Source organism: Pleurodeles waltl, chromosome 3_2 (assembly GCF_031143425.1).
Source record: "Pleurodeles waltl isolate 20211129_DDA chromosome 3_2, aPleWal1.hap1.20221129, whole genome shotgun sequence".
NCBI lineage: Eukaryota > Metazoa > Chordata > Amphibia > Caudata > Salamandridae > Pleurodeles > Pleurodeles waltl.
This window is the reverse complement of record NC_090441.1, coordinates 67778138-67791347: the sequence shown is the minus strand read 5'-3', so window position 1 is coordinate 67791347 and position 13210 is coordinate 67778138.

Here is a 13210-nt window from a genome sequence, read left to right as displayed (position 1 = left end):
CGCAACACATGACTGGAGCAAGACTCACAAGGTATGAAACAATAATTCTGGAGCTGAAAAGGTGCACTACGTTGAATCCAGCAACCTTGCTACCCGGTGAAAATGCTGAAATTGAGAACGCTGAAGACGTCGAGCACGACTGTCTTCAGGTGACTGAATTTTGCACAAAACCTCGACCTGACATTAAGGATACTAAGCTTGATGAAAATGACCAAATTGTTTTTGTTGATGGGTCATGTTTAAGAGATGCATTAGGAATATTGAAAGCAGGATATGCTGTATGTACTGTAACAGGTGTCTTGGAAGCGTCCTGGCTTCAAGGAGTCTATTCTGCACAAGTAGCAGAGCTTGTAGCCCTTACAAGAGCATGCCAACTGTCTACATTGATGAAGGTTACCATTTACACTGACAGTCAGTACGGGTTTGGAATTGTGCACGATTTTGGGCAACTATGGTCACAGAGAGGTTTCCTGACCTCTTCAGGGTCCCCAGTGAAAAACGGGGAGAGAATAAGGGAATTGTTACACGCCATCCAAATGCCAGCCGAAATTGCAGTGGTAAAGTGTAGTGCGCATACAAAAGGACAGGACTATGTTTCTCTGGGAAATGCATATGCGGATCAAGTCGCAAGATTTTGTGCCTTGAACTGTATATTGCTCAGGGATGAATGGAATTTGATAAGTGAACCAGAACTAGAACCAGCTGAAGCATTTGCTTTGAAGGTCGTAGATACAATGGATGAACTTAAAGCATTACAGAATAGTGTCGGGGAGGATGAAAGAGTTTCCTGGATTAAGTCACAATGTACAAAGAGACCAGATGAGTTATGGGTTTCAAATGAGGGAAAATTTGTTTTACCAAATAGTATCTTATCGCAGCTAGCGCGGTTCTATCATGGGCAGGCTCACCTAGGAAGAGATGCCATGATAAGATTGTTCAAAACTGATTGGTTTAACCCCAGATTCCGTCAAGTTGCAGAAGCAATTTGCCATCGATGTGTCATTTGTCAGCAGATGAACCCAGGAAAGGGAACGGTTGTGAACTTGAGCCACATTGGTAGGGCGGGAGGCCCGTTCAGCAGAATGCAGATGGACTTTATTGAGATGCCTATGCATGGAGGTCTGAAGTATGTATTGGTGATTGTGTGCATTTTTAGTCACCGGATTGAAGCATACCCCACACGTAGGAATGACAGCCTTACAGTTGCAAAATTCTTGTTGAGGGAGTTGATACCACGTTTCGGATTCCCAATCTCTTTAGAATCAGATAGAGGAAGTCACTTCAATAACGAGGTGATAAAGTTACTTTGCGCAGCGCTGAACATTGAGCAAAAACTGCATTGTAGCTATCGCCCTGAAGCCTCAGGACTGGTGGAGCAGATGAATGGTACACTGAAATCAAGAATGGCGAAAATATGTGCATCGACAAATTTGAAATGGCCTGACGCATTGCCTTTGGTGTTAATGTCAATGAGAAACACCCCTGACAGAAAGACTGGATTGTCCCCGCACGAAATTCTCATGGGCAGGGCCATGAGACTTCCTGCAGTTCCCGCAAACGCGCTTTTGAATATTACAGATGATATGGTGTTAGACTACTGCAAAGGTCTGGCTGACGTGGTTCGCTCTTTCTCTCACCAGGTGGAAGCAACCACCTTGCCACCGATCCAAGGTCCAGGACACACACTGAAAGCAGGTGACTGGGTCGTGATAAAGAAGCACGTGAGGAAGTCGTGTCTGGAACCCCGTTGGAAAGGCCCTTTCCAAGTGATCCTGACGACCACTACCGCTGTGAAGTGTGCGGGAGTTCCCAACTGGATTCACGCCAGTCACACAAAGAAGGTGTTGTGTCCCACAGATGAGGAAGTGGAAGCGCTGAAACTGCCAGTAACTGATAACACAGTCCCGAGCGCTGAGACAGAGCAAAACAGAACTAGAAGCGAACAGGCAGAAACAGGAGAGAGAGAAATATTCTCTGAGGACGAAACAACAGATTCGCTTGGGGAAGACCAAGGAGAAACCTTAGACAGCGACGAAGCAGCTGAAGGTGACAAAGAGCCTGAAGCAGCTGAGGGTAGCAAAGAGCCTGAAGCAGCTGAAGGTGACAAAGAGCCTGAAGCAGCTGAAAGTGATAAAGAGTCTGACGAAAGTAACGGTGACGAAGGGCTCGAAAGAGGTGAAAAAGCAGGAGAGCCTGATCAGAGGAGGGCTTTCCCAGAAGCAGACGGTACAGAAAAAGAAAAGAAAAACCTGATTGACTCCCCAGAAGGAGGGGATAAGGCAAAACAGGACGAAACTGTTCAAAGTTCCTCTGAAGAGATCGCAGGTCCATCAAGTGGACACAGTGCAAAGAGGAGACTAAGTATATCACCAGTAAAACCAAGAACTAGAGAAAATTTGAACGACAGAGAAAGGCCAAGAGTGAAAGAGAAAAGAAAAGAAGTGTCTGTCGTGGTACCAACCTCAAGTGAAGAAAAAGACTTGGCCAAAGAGGAAAGTACCAGTGAGGCAGAATCGAAGAGAGATGCAAAATTGAAAAGGAAAAGGATACCAAACAGGAGATATTCCGGTCCAGAATGGGCATATGCAATCAATGACGATTGGACTGACGAATTTGTATCTCTTAGCCTCGAGAACGAAGAAGAAGAGATACCAATAGAAAATAAAAGTTTTATGGACACTGTTAATTGAAAGGGTGATAAATGACATTGCTTGCTATAATCTAACGCGATACAACCAGCTGAGACATTGCTAAACCGGATGAGACATTTGCTAATTTGATAAGACTTTGATAACCTGATTGACTCTTAAACTCGATTTGAGACAACGTTGCTAACTGAAAAAAAAAAAAAAAAAAAAGACTGAGTTATTGCCGAATTGAGACAAACGCTGCTAACCGATAAGTGACTGGGCTCCTGAAGAAAACTGTGTGAACATTGCGCTCGTTCAGCTTTGTAACTAATTGCTAAATCGTTTTCTTTATAAGTGCTTCCAGCGCTCTGATTCTATACAGATCATGGCTACACAAAACAGTAGAGCGAAATATTGTAAATATGCGTGTATAGGCTTGATAACTGCATGTGTACTAATAATAATGGCAATCGTGCTTGCAACACGTGGAAAGGGTGAGAATGAGAAAATTGATGCTTCTACTTTTGCTCCTGTTACTGTCACTGAACTAACTGCATTGAAAAGACTAGAATTAGATGAGAGACACTTGCATGATAAGAAGGAACTTTCGTATAATGTTTTCTATCGCCTACTAACAGAATATGTTGAGACTATGGATGCGAAAGATTGTTATGTGTGTACACAGATACCGACATCAGTAAAGGAAGGGGTGACTTATCATTACATGCCTCTTACATACGGGATTACATGTAGTATAGTAACTTCTAGATTTTATGGTCAAACTAACATACAGTATTTTTACTCAAATTATGATGTTACCTTTGCATATGTTCCTATAATAACGCAGCTAAGCCAGATTGCTAAAGATTGGGATGCTATGTTAATGAGGGAATTTTTCGAGCCAATGCAACCTTTTGAAACAGCTCACGCACATAGGGAAAACCTTACATGCTCACTCACTGCAGTAGAAATAAGCTTTTTAGATCGCACAGATGACAGAAGGGCACAAATGAATGCGAAATTATAAAAAGAGCTAAGTAAGAGGACTTCAGTAGACAATTATGCTTTTGCCGCAATAAAAACACAAGGGAGAATAGCTTTAGATGCTTGGCATGTAGGGAAATTTTTTATATATCGTGGTGAATCTTATTATGATAACATTTTTGTGGGAGCGAGTGAATGTAAACATACGTTTATCTTTAAGGCCAAATGGACATTCATGCTGAACGGACTTGACCCTGTCATACCGGGTGTATATTACATTTGTAGGTATAATGCCTATTATCGTCTTCCAAAAGGGTGGTGGGGGAGATGTTATTTGGGTATAGTGTTCCCAAAGGTTTATCAACTGGATGACCTATCGATGATTCCAAAGACGTCCTGATCTCATCGTATCCAGAAAAGAGAGACCGCAGCTGCTGTGGTAGGAGATATATTTGGAGCCATGATTCCTTCATTGGGAGTTGTGTTGAATTCCATCAAAATAAGAAAGTTGTCTACTATAGTGGATAACATGTTGACAAAGTTTTCAGGTGCTATGATCCTGATGGATGCTGAATTTGCAGCAGAAAGAGCTATGACTCTTCAAAACAGGCTTGCCTTAGACATTCTTTTAGCAAAGGATGGCGGCGTTTGCAAAATGCTTGGTGCGCGTCACTGTTGTACGTATATACCTGACAACAGTGTAAAGATTAAAACAATGCTTGCTAATCTAACAAAAGAGAGTGCAGACTTGAAGGAATTGAAAGAACCAGGAGTTTGGGAGAAGGTTGGAAAGGGAATTGCTTCAGTGGGAAATTGGCTTGGTGGCATTTGGAATGGAATATTACTCAAAATAATACAGGGAATACTAATAGTAATAATTTGCATCTTTGGGATTTGGGGAATAAAAAGGGGAATAATAATGATGATGGAAAGAATTAAGAGAAGGAAGGAAGAGAAAATGATGAAAAGAATGGCAGAAGAATGCAAAGAAAGAACAAGGGGAACTAAAAGGAAAAGAGAACTGACAGAATTTTAGTGGAATAAAATTTGTGGGAATAGTTTGTGTGATGACAAGTAGTCATCAGAGGAGGGATTGATGACGCGGAAATGAAGGTTTTACATTTATTAGCGCATAAACGTAGTGCTGCAATAATCAAGTGTGACTTTAACCGAATTAATAAAGATTGTACGGGGACAAAATGTGCCCTCAGAGTAGTTTGCCAACATTTATAAGCGTGCTTTATATAACGTGATGTATTAGAATTGTACGAATCTGACATAACCGTAACCGTGTGCTATGATTTGCTTGTTTGAAATGTTTTAGCTTAGCATAACTTTAGTGGAGGCTTCGGCCTAGTTGCCTGGTCTCACGGTTTAGATGCTCGTGTTTTTCTAATGTGCTAATAAACGTGTATTTCTGCTTGAAGCTGTACTTTTCCAGTGAGACCGGTTCACATGCTTATCTTTAAGGTTTCGTGCCAGCCTGGCATCTTCTTCTTTGCTCCAAGGTCAATCTGCAGGTGCGGACAATGGAAGCTCTGAAAGTGAGTTAATTGGTATAATATGTTGCAACTTACGTACCCGTCTCCAAGGATAATGTATGTCTAGGTAGAAGCTTGAGAACTGTTGTTTTTGATTGGACAATTTGAAGCCAACCTATGAACCCTCCAATGGAAGACCCTACTGGATTTGAACTGTTGTTTATTTGAACCCGGTGCACGAGAAGAAAGCAGCCATTTACCAGCCATTTTTATGAGCCATTACCTATCAGCCATTAGACATTAGACATTGGACAATAGCCATTGCAGACATTGCAGCCATTATGGCCCATCTTGCCGACTTCGTCATTTTGCCATCTTCTACGATGCCAATTGATGTCCGATGCTATTTTGAATGAGACTTTCATGCTTTCTCTAATCGAGAGAAAGAGACTTTAAGAAATTCTTGCCCTAGAGACTTTAACATTGAACTGCCCCTTTGCATGAAATAGTAGTTTATCTTGCCGCCGTGAGGCAATTGCCCCGTCCACCTTGCCCCTTTGTCCCGTCCCATGCTGATCGAGAAACCGGTACCTGTGAGACGAAGACTTCCTTGAATGCTGATTGTAATTGGTAAATATGAAAGGAAATTGTACAATTGCATTGTGTTTCGCAGAATTCATTTTTACTTGTGATTACATATGTACACACTGAAATTGCTTCTGCATTTAAAGCAACTTTGCCATGAAGGACAGAAGAGTATTTTCCTGCGTCTTGGTAACTAGGCCTCGAATTAGACCTGGCAGCCAAGGTTTCCGAAATGGATGTCTTCACTTGTACATTTCACTGTTTGTTATTTCAGTGAAGCAGAGTCATTTTTGTTTATTTCCGTTAGCATTATTCCTGGTATTTTCGATTAATCGCCCCCTCATAAAACTGTAACCATCTCCAAGGTCCTTCCGTTAGCTCACTGTGCCCTAGTCATACAGAACAGCCTGCTGTTGTTCAAGATTCTAGTTTTTCCGACATCTCCGGATGACTTTAGGAGAGAGTGGGCAGAATCAATATTCATCCAGTTGGATAGTGCTTAGGTGCTAAGGAAATATGACATTTTAAACAACTGTGTCCTAGTTTGCTAATAAGATGATACATGTGTACATACCATAATGAATTTGCATTTTCCATTCTTATGTATTAGACAATTTCCTATATAAACTCCTGATTATGGAGTTGAGCTAGAAGACTTTCCAAATTGTACTAAGAATGCTGTAATTTTTTATTGATCATGCTGCCCAACTTGGGACTTAGAATATTTTGGATTTCCACTACACTAAAATGAGCTAATTGTTCAGAGTCTTTGGGGGTCATTCTGACCCTGGCGGTAATTACCGCCATGGCGGAGGTCGGCGGTTGCACCGCCAACAGGCTGGCGGTGCACTGCTGGGCATTCTGACCGCGGCGGTTCAGCCGCGGCCAGAAACGGAAAGTCGGCGGTGTACCGCCGACTTCCCGCTGCCCTTGAGAATCCTCCATGGCGGCGGAGTGCGCTCCGCCGCCATGGGGATTCTGACACCCCCTACCGCCATCCTGTTCCTGGCGGGTCTCCCGCCAGGAACAGGATGGCGGTAGGGGGTGCCGCGGGGCCCCTGGGGGCCCCTGCAGTGCCAATGGCATGGGCACTGCAGGGTCCCCCTTAAGAGGGTCCCACGAAGAATTTCAGTGTCTGCTTTGCAGACACTGAAATTCGTGACGGGTGCAACTGCACCCGTCGCACCTTCCCACTCCGCCGGCTCCATTCTGAGCCGGCGTCCTCGTGGGAAGGGTGTTTCCCGCTGGGCTGGCGGGCGGACTTTCGGCGGTCGCCCGCCAGCCCAGTGGGAAACCCAGAATGACCGCCGCGGTCTTTTGACCGCGGTACGGTCTTCTGGCGGTTCCCGCTTGGCGGGCGGCGGTATGTCAATTACTTTATGATAACTCTGTACCACATCTTTAACTTTTTTATAATAAAACCTTTAAATCTATTATGTTGAACTTGAACTCAGTTATTGAAGGGGCTCTTACTAAACTAGTCGTATTTCTGATGTGGTGGGAGGTGCCTTATATTGGGGACAAAATGCCTCATTCTTAAGAAATTGAGGTTTAACACCGTTTCTGTTTCATAAAACTGTGGGCATTCTGTAACAGTAAGTTTTTTTGGGGTGCAAGAATTGCGGGGGACTATGCACCCAAAGGAACATTTTACAAATATCTAGCTTAGTAGTCACAATATTTCCCCCCAACATCTGTGTGGCTAATTGCACTGCCAAGGTAACAAAAAATCTTTCACTGCTATGACTAGATTTATTGGAGGATTGACAAAGGATGAGACAGTCTGTCACTTCTGTGGTCGGATGACTCAGTGAACTTGAACAGGGGCACAGAGTTGTTCTCCTCTATGACAGGGTGGCTCAGTGAACTGGCACTTACACACTACGCGTTTATCATGTACGGCAATACAATTGGGAAGATCAGACCTGGGACACCAAGCCTTTCCCCTCTCAGACTGATTCTTCAGGAGGCACAAATGTACAAAGCCTTTTGCTGTAGTGTTCAGAAGATCTGCAAATGGAGAGCAAAGAGGTGGTTTAGATATGATGTATAGAGATTAAATCCTGCTTCCGATCTTATGATAGAACAAGGCTTTTGCTCAGAATTTTGGGTTAGAAAGGAAATTGCAGCATTTTAGTACGCAAAGGTCTGTCCTTTTTAGTGCATTGTTCCCTGTATGATTAATGCCAGTATAAGACTTGCGCCAATGGCCATAGGATCTTGCATGATTTGTAGCAGCTTTGCCATGCTCATATTAATGTACCTTTGATTCTGCATAACTAAATCAGTATAGATGCTAAAATGAGGGGAAATTGAGAATCCCTGCAGCACCGTGGGGCAGAACAGACAATGAGGGCCCTCCCCAAGTATCACTCTGGGGGAGCCAACTCCTTGGCCCTCTGACAATCAGCCTCTGGCTAGCAGTCAGCAAGCTCCGGCTGCTTCCCATGCCACTGGATTCAAGCTAGCCTGGCTGATGAGGGGTGAAACCCCGAAACCGGTCCCAGGATGCTTGTTTCCAGTCCAGGGAAGACCTGGCCTAGCAGTTCGGGCTGGACTGTTCCCATGGGGAACAGGGTCAAGACTGATTTGCATATGGCTGGGTCCAAACTGGAATGGCATGGGCAGCAAAAAAACGATGGATTTAGGCCCAGATCACTGTACTGGGGGTGAATGTTTGACAATGTTCAACATTCCGTCCATCACTTGTTGTTTTTGTCATTTCGTCCCTGGCAATGGAAATGGACCTTACATAAAATGGCTGGAAAGGGGAAGCTGTTATATAAATGACTCAGCTCATGTACATTAAGATTATCTTTCAGATATGCAAAGAAAACGTTTGTTTCTCCTCTTGAATAATTATGTCATAATTGAAGGAAGAGACATACATCATGGAAGATCTTCTTTTGACAACTAAATTGATCTATGTTCTGGAATACAAGCAAGCCTAATCTTAGGAGACTTGACACCCTTGTACTGCAGCCTTCTTAGGGAAAATGGACATGCAACTATAAAGACGATAAGGCCCCTAATGAAGTATTCAGTTCTAAAAAATGGTGTTAGCTTATAAGACCAGGTTTGAAATAGTGTAACTGAGAGCTCTGCGTTTTGCCTCAATCACACTTTATATTGTGTGAAATAGAGAATTGAAGAGGTGCCTTTTCAATATTTTTGAAAAAAACATACTAAAGTTGTTTTAAATACCTAGTTGATGCAGAGATCATCTACATTCATGAGTGGTTATATCAGGTAATCTGGACACCTAAGCAGAGCCTTTTACTTTTAAGACATGACAGCTCAGTAAATCTACACCAGTAGTATCTGGAAATCAGTGCAAAACTTATATGAGCACACTTCTAGACTGACAGGGTAAAGGGCTTGTCATACTATTTTATTTGAACTGTGTTAGGACAGGAATGTCCTGCGAATGATAAACTGGCGTGTACACCTGCCTAAAGCGCCTGACTGTTTGTGAACCCAATATCTTGACTTTAATTTTGTCCCTGGCTTCATGCTAAACTAGTGTGGGCAAAGAGTACTAGGTCTGTCCATAGTAATGGGAGGTCCAGACCTTGTTCTGTTACAAAGAGGGCCACACATTGTGTGTCCTCATAGCAGGTATTGGACTACTGCCCATGCACTTGCTGTCTCACATAAATTATTGGTGACAGAATATCATGTTTCATGAATGAATAGTGCGCCTGTGTCAAGGAGAGGTGAACCTAGTGAATCCTCTCATGTACATTTTTGCTGTTCTGTGACATCCCATGTGCATGTTGAGTGTCTGTTTATATACAGTAAGGGCCATATGTACGAACACTTTTTCCCATAGACACAGAATGGGCAAAAACCTTTGCTACATCTGGCCCTAAGTGTGTAGTGCATGTTTGGTAGTAGGACTGTGTTGTCTGAGTACTGGGGCCAGTGGGATCTATTTTGAATCCCTCTGGTTGAGCATGGCACATGATGGGTGGAAAGGTCAGCTTTTCCAAACAATGCATGTTTATTACCGGCATTCCTATGTATGGAGGCTGGAGACCTAGACACTGAGAAGAGGGTGTTTGGGGCAGGAGCTTCTGCTAGAAACTCAATGAGGAGAGGAACTTGTTAGCCAACACCTGCTGATTAGTTCTTCCTGACACTGTCAATTGTGAAGGGGTGAAGCGTGGGACTGCAATCTCTGTTGTTCAAAGTGAGGACATTTAGAGGTAGAGCTTTCCCTTTTTTCTGTCCCTGAATGCTGCTGATATTCGGGTACAGAGATCTCATGCTTAATTTGCCAATGTTTTGAATGCTCCTGCTTGGAGTTAGCCCAATTGCTTCCTGCTGTGAGAACCATGAATTTCCAGGAAGGCTATGTCTGAAGACCAGTCTGAAAATTACATTAGAAAGAGAACTGACCCAAATTGTTTATGATGTCTTATACAGTGGATCCAGATCCCGAGTCGGGAAAATATGTATACAAGTGGAATCCTTACCACCCCACTTTGTTTCAGACCCAAGTTCTTCTTCGCAATTGAAGGGAGTGCTCCACAGAGTACTTCAAGAGCTTTTGCCCAACCAGGGCTGGTGTGTACCTGCCAACCAGTCTCCCAGAGTTAATGGGAAATCACCAGAAGCTTAAACTTTTTGCTGTAGAAGCAAAGGTCTCCCTAAAGTGCCTAGAGGCCTGCCTGCCTGCCTACCTGTGGAGAGAACGTAGGAGCATGTCATCCCCTGCAGGAGGAAAACCTCTCCAAGAGAAAAGGTCCAGCATATTCCCAGCATGTGGAGCACCCAGAGGAAGATGTGTAGTCCAGACAGCAAAGCTAGGAGCAACTATGAAGGGATCTTCCCGGTCTTCTTGCATAGTTCAAGACTGTTGCAGAGCTAGCAACACCATGATGCTCAGCAGTTTACCGACTGTTTGAAGACTGATGCAGTTATTGCCGATGTGAGAGAGAGTAAAGCCGCTTTGGGGCTGAATCGGAAACCCCTGATCAGTTCTGAGGCTGCAACTGCTGAAGGTTCATCATGCCAGATGACCTGACATGGAGGCTGTAACTTGCAAATCTGAACTCCTACCTGCAACTAACATGGAAAGCACTACTGCCAAACACACAGGTTGCCAAACAGAAGTGCCTTATTGATTTAATCCTGCGAGCAATGTCTTGAAGTGACGCTACTATCATGGCCGCACAGGAGATGATTGCCTGCTTTTAGGGCTTAAGCATGAACAGCTGGTAAATGCACACCTTAACCTGCATGTGAGACAAGAGACTAACGCTTGCAGATAAGTCCGCCGTGCACACTGCAGAATTTTGCTAGTGGAAAAAAAATACAATGATGTGCTTTGCATTTGATCTTTGACAGAATCTGATGCTTTCTGCACCTGTGCCTGTTCTATGCCTAAGCTATACATTACTGGGGACTGTAGCCATACATTCTCAACCATGCCGGGGACAGAGTACACTGCAAATGGTTTTAACATCTTACAGTGAAACTGTTTTTGGATTACAACCCTCTATTACATTCTTATCAAATTGTGTAGTATTGAGCTCTGCTGTGATATGAAAAGTACTTTGTGTTTACCTAAAAGATAAGCACTGGCTTGGATTTTAAGTTATTGTGTCTGCTGGTGATGAAGCAGAAAATGAAGGTTTTGATTTATTAACGCTTAAACGTAGTGCTGAAATAATCATGCGTGATATTAACCGAACTAATAAAGATTGTACGGGGACAAAATGTGCCCTCAGAGTAGTTTGCCATCATTTATACGCGTGCTTTATATAACGTGGTGTATTAGAATTGCACTAATCCGACATAATCATAAACATGTGCTACGATTTGCTTGTTTGAAATGTTTTAGCTTAGCATTACTTTAGCGGAGGCTTTGGCCTAGTTGCCTGGTCTCACGGTTTAAATGTTCGTATTTTTCCACTGTGCTATTAAACGTGTATTTCTGCTTGAAGCTGTACTTTTCCACAGAAACTGTTCACATGCTTATCTTAAAGTTAGTGCCAGCATGGCATATTTTCTCTTTAATTCAAGGTCGACTTGCAGGTGCGGACAATGGAGGCTCTGAGAGTAAGCTAATCGAGAGACAATGTTGCAAATTACGTACCCATCTCCAAGGATAATGTATGCTTAAGTAAAAGCTTGAGAACTGTCGTTTTTGATTGGTCAATTTGAAGCTAACCTATGAACCCTCCAATGGAGACCCTACTGGACTCGAACTGTTGTCTATAAAACCCAGGTGCACGAGAAGAAGGTAGCCATTACCAGCTCGATACCCGCCATTTTGCAGACTTCGTAGCTATTATGGCCCACTTTGCTGCGACGCCATCTTGAGAGACTTTGATGCTTTCTCTAATCAAGAGAAAGAGACTTAAATGATTCTTGCCCTAGAGACTGTAACTTTGATTTGATCCCTTTGCATGAAGTAGTAATCTTATCTTGCCGCCGTGAGGCAATTGCCCCGTTCACCCCTGCCCCTTTGTCCCGGCCCTATGCTGACCGAAGAACGGTACCTGTGAGACGAAGACTTCCTTGTATGCTGATCGGAATTGGTAATTATGAAAGGAAATTGTAAAATTGCATTGTGTTTCTTTTAGGTAACCAACTGCTGATTTTGATAAGGACCCTAGCTAGGAGTTTTCTAAATTAATGTTGCTAAATTGTTTTTGCATGAAGTCCCACATGCTGATGCTAATTTGAGGTTAGACGAGGGTTCCATATGCTGCACGATGAAATTTGAGATCTTGTTATGCTGACTAAATGTACGCAATTAGCCCATTACAGATTATCGTATTAGTGCTTTGCATTGCCATTATCGAATGCCTTGTGATTCAAATGCTACATAGATTACACTTGTTCCGACGATATGGACAGCTATTAATGTTCATTTATGTTTATCATTTGGTGTTGAGACACATCTATATCGTGCTAGCTTTGTTAATATAGGGAAATAAATTCACTAACTTTGCAATAAACTGGTGTGGTTATTCCTGGCTGAAAGGTCAGGGTTCGCCGAAATGTATTCTGGATTAATTGTTAAGTGTTATGTTGTTCAAGGTGTTGCTTATGTTCGTTATTGATTATCGATATAAGGTGATTGATCGATTAAGAGTACAGAGAGTTCCCACATAGTCAAAAGATTCATCGACCTAAAGAGCATCCGAACGCAGGTAAATTGTTACCACGTTCCGCTCTATCAGTAGATGGTAGCAGAGGACGGTTACGTCTTTTGGGACCCTGTATCAGTAGAGTACATGGTGTTGGATTAACGGTTACGCATTTTGAGGCCTCATTCGAAAAGTTGAATTAGATTTTTTGGATGAAAATAATTGACAAGATGATGATGGGCTAGGTCCACCGCGACTTTCCCGGGATCTCGGAGCTTGCGAATGGAGAGAAAGGAGATGTGGAAACAGCGTTGGCGGTACTAGTGATGGTATGAGTGAAGTTAGGGTTTTGCGCTTGCACAGCTTATTGCCGCAGAGTGTGTGAAAAGGTTGCGAGGGTTTTCTTTTAAGGATAGCGGAGGTGCGA